The sequence below is a fragment of the Brassica oleracea genome, chromosome C4 (genome assembly GCF_000695525.1).
Source record: "Brassica oleracea var. oleracea cultivar TO1000 chromosome C4, BOL, whole genome shotgun sequence".
Classification (NCBI taxonomy): Eukaryota; Viridiplantae; Streptophyta; class Magnoliopsida; order Brassicales; family Brassicaceae; genus Brassica; species Brassica oleracea.
In genome coordinates this window covers 28137972-28141766 of record NC_027751.1, presented here as the reverse complement: position 1 = coordinate 28141766, position 3795 = coordinate 28137972, and the positions used below count along the sequence as shown (strand labels likewise).

The following is a 3795-nucleotide window of genomic DNA, read 5'->3' as shown; positions in this document are numbered from 1 at the left end:
TTGCTTGATATCAAAAGACTACATTTGATCTACCTCCCATTACTTCATCTGAGGTAATGGGAGGGCAGAATCAGAGCTGCTTGCTTATTCTTACAGCTCTCATGAAATCAGTGCAAGACAGAGTTAAAGCCTCCTCTTTCTGTCTTTTTTCAAACTTGTGGTGTTGCTTTGTGAATGAAATGGCCATGCATTGGTGTGTCTATATATATAGTTTTGATCCAGAATCTGATTTGTCTCTTTCTCATCAACAGCTAAACAAAAAAAAGAGGTCCATAATCATAACCGCATGCTTGACATAATGGTATTTCCCAACTTTTTCTGCTTCTTTTGGCTCAGAGAGATGCAGCCATTGTTACTCAACATTTTGCAATGTGGTCGGGTAATGATATGGATTCATCAATGTATGTTAAAATCTCCCTTAGCCTAGCTTCATTGTTTGTCTCTCATCTCTTCCTTGCCGGTGTTTTGAGACCATAAACAAGCTGAAGAATGCTGACACATTATCCCAAGCCATGATATTTTCAATATCTCTCTCTTTGCTCTTATTATCCTCCCAATTGAAGGCCAAATATTAGTATGAAAGTTTCATTTGATGAATTTTAAACTGCTTTTACTCCTTCGATGAATAAGGGAAATTAACTGATGCTATATACAATCCTAACACAATCTGAAACATGGATTTCAAACATATAAAATTGCATTGAAAAGAAAGCAAATGTAGAGAAACAACGTGGCTTTTGTATGCATTAAATCATGAGAAAACTACAATTGGAGTTTGAACTAATTGTAAACACTAAAACATTTGCCCTTAGGCACAACCATGGAGTAGAGAGATTATTATCAGCACTCCAAAAATATCTGGTGCAGAGATCAAAAACGGCTCTTCATCATCAAAAGTAATCTTCAAACCCCTCTGCCTTATCACTGTCATAGTTCTCTGTTCCTGCAATACTGTATTATTGTTTTACAAGATGAGAAGAAGGATGATTCCATTAACAATGAATTCCTTCTGCAAACTCTTTATTATATTAAGGATTTAAGGTGAATAAAGTAGGCAAGTGTTTTGACTTGGAAACACAATTCAATATGTTGTGTACTCCTCCTATAAATGTACTTATTCCGTTTGATAGTGGATTGATTATCTGCAGAAGTAGAAGATGGAGCTGAAAATGTGAAATCAGAATCAGTTGATGAAGCTTCAGAGTTCTCAGAGCTGTCAACAAGATCATTACATACAACTGGCGCTGAAGCAAACAATGTTGAAGACATAGAAGGAGATCTCAAGATGGACTTCAGTTGCGAGAATTGGTCCGACATAGAATATAAACAACCTGGGATACACTAAACAAGACTTAGCATCAGGAAGTGTACTGCAGTTTGGTTTACTGAAGCACCATATTTTTAAGTTTCTCACTAGATAAGTCTTAAGATTATCTCTGGTTGTTATTAGATTTCTATTCAGCTATAGCATTGTAACCACGCCAGTGAGCCTGCAAGTTTCTTAAGAGTTATTTAGTCATTTCTATTTTTGAGATGAAATGTTTCCATAAGAACTTGTCAAGTATGGAAAAAGAGTAACGAGAAAAGGAACCTGGATCACAGTCGCTGCCTTAGACTTCAATTTATAGTGGAATTCATGGCGTGTAATCATTGTCCGGACTCTACTTTGCAAGTTGCAACGTGACGGTAAAGAAAACGAATGGTGTGGGTTAAGATTGTTGCCATACCTTAAAGGGAGAATGATTACACGCTTATGAATTATGATCCATGAACAGAGAGTAAAAAATAGTGCACTATACCAGGTTTGAAGAAAAGAGTTGCAATCTCTTTAATGTTTACAAAAAAGAAGTTGTCAGGTTTCAGCTCCTTGTGCATTACCCCCATGCTTATGAGACACCTGCAGAGATCACGTGGAAACCAAAAACTTGATACTTACTCCCGTACACCGAATGGGAACACATGGAGACTCTTGCTTTGTTCAAATGCTGCGCCTATAAAACCACCGGAAGCTAATCTAGCACCAGTAACCGGAGTAAGGATCATGTTGTCGGGGATTTTAGACTCCCACCATATTTTGTGGGACATTAGAAAACGATATAAAGGCCATAGATATACCATCACACATAGCCAAATAGCCTCATTCGACTTAAATCTCTTTACTGTATCCATGATCTTTATATCGTTCTGAGCCTCGCAGTTCCAATGTCCCAAAGAATTATGATGGGAGCTTGATCGTAAAGATGCACAAGCCGAGTGACTACCCATAGTTAAGTACAATAAAAACAAAATCATCAATATGACAAATCCATAAATAAAAACAACAAAACAAGTTAAATCGTTTATGATAATTTTGACTATTCGTTCTAAGTAAATGAGAAAACAATATATTTCCACAACAGAAGCATCCTATAACAATAATTGCAACATGAGTTTTAAGCTATCTTAATTTATGGTCAACGGTGAGCTCGAACTAGAGTTGAACACTGTAACAACTTCATTAAACAAGCACACGTGTTAACTCCTAAGGTACCTGAAGAAGACGGCGAATTAGCGGAGGCGGAGAGTTTGAGGCGTAGCGAGTTGGTGCTGGTTGATGACTGATGAGTCTTGGCGTGCATTTAAGAGGAAAGAGCTCTCGGTAAGAGAAAAGGGAGAAAAGGAGAGAAAAACTTGAGCTCTGGGTATTCAATTTTCACTGTCCTTTTGAGGTGGGAAGCAATAAATCGTCAGATGTAGTACAATAATTATGAGGGAGTACAATAATTTTGTTGAGGTGAGCACGTTTATTGGAGACCTTTTACTCATGCAGTTATAGATAATAGATTAGATAATGCACGTTTATTTTTAACTGATATTAAATATTATATTTTTGTTTAATTTCTTACAATTAAAACAAATTATTTGTAACTTGGTTTAACTATTTTTAAATTTAAAAATGAATAATTTAATTTCAATAAAAATGTAATTTGAATATTTTTAAATTACTATTATATTACATCTAATGACTACATTTATTTTAATATCTAAGTAAACAAATTCTAGTAAATATAGTTTGGGCTTTTTGCAGAATTGACCTATAACTTAAAGTCAAACACAAAACTAACCTCCTTTTTTTTTTGAAAATTGGTTTTGCCCTATTCACCCCACAAGTTCATATAATTTACGAAAAAGCCATCAATTTTTTTTTCTTTTTTTTTCGAAAACGACATTTTTACTCTCTCACCCTCATCATCTTCAAGTAATTACAAGATTGCCATTGTCATCAATACCACAACCACCATGAACAACCAATTTGAAGCTCTTAATGCTCCCAAAATCGATTTACCCTTCTTCTTTTTCCATTCTTGTGAACTAAACACAACATATCTCTCACTTTCTCTCCACAATAAGCTAAAAAAACTCAAGATTTTGATTCTAAATTTTTTATGGTTCATAGAGTCATAGAAGCTAACGATTCTGGGTGGGTTACTTTCGTTTGTGATTCTGTGTGCTTGGAGAAGCCTTATGTATGCTAAGGAACTTATCTCACCAATTTAAGGTATGACATCGAATTTTTTTCCAGATCTGTTCGTCAGACGACTTACTTGGGAAGTCGTCTGGCTGTAGACAACTTACCTGGAAGTCGTATGTCTGTAGAGGACTTACCTGGAAGTCGTCTTGTCAGCGTAAAGGTTATTTTTGCAATTGATTTTGAAATCTGTAACCTGAGACGACTGAAAGTTAAGTCGTCTATTTTTGTTTGGTTTCAAAAAAAATTTCAAAGAACCTAGACGACTTACATTTCAGTCATCATAG

The 3795-nt window shown here is 35.4% G+C and overlaps 1 long non-coding RNA gene across 4 annotated transcripts; it reads right to left on the bottom strand.

Moving 5' to 3' along the window:
• Window positions 1-716: 716 nt before the first annotated feature.
• LOC106337283 lies at window positions 717-2767 on the bottom strand. 4 transcript variants are annotated; one of them, XR_001268979.1, is made up of 4 exons: window positions 2531-2767; window positions 1800-2257; window positions 1592-1727; window positions 717-1490 (listed from the first exon to the last, which is right to left on the bottom strand). It is a non-coding gene; the product is annotated as an uncharacterized LOC106337283 (long non-coding RNA). The 4 variants fall into 4 exon arrangements; XR_001268980.1 differs by having other exon boundaries at window positions 717-1727; window positions 1800-2014; window positions 2116-2257; window positions 2531-2766; XR_001268981.1 differs by having other exon boundaries at window positions 717-1727; window positions 1800-2009; window positions 2116-2257; window positions 2531-2766.
• Between the last annotated feature and the right edge of the window lie 1028 nt (window positions 2768-3795).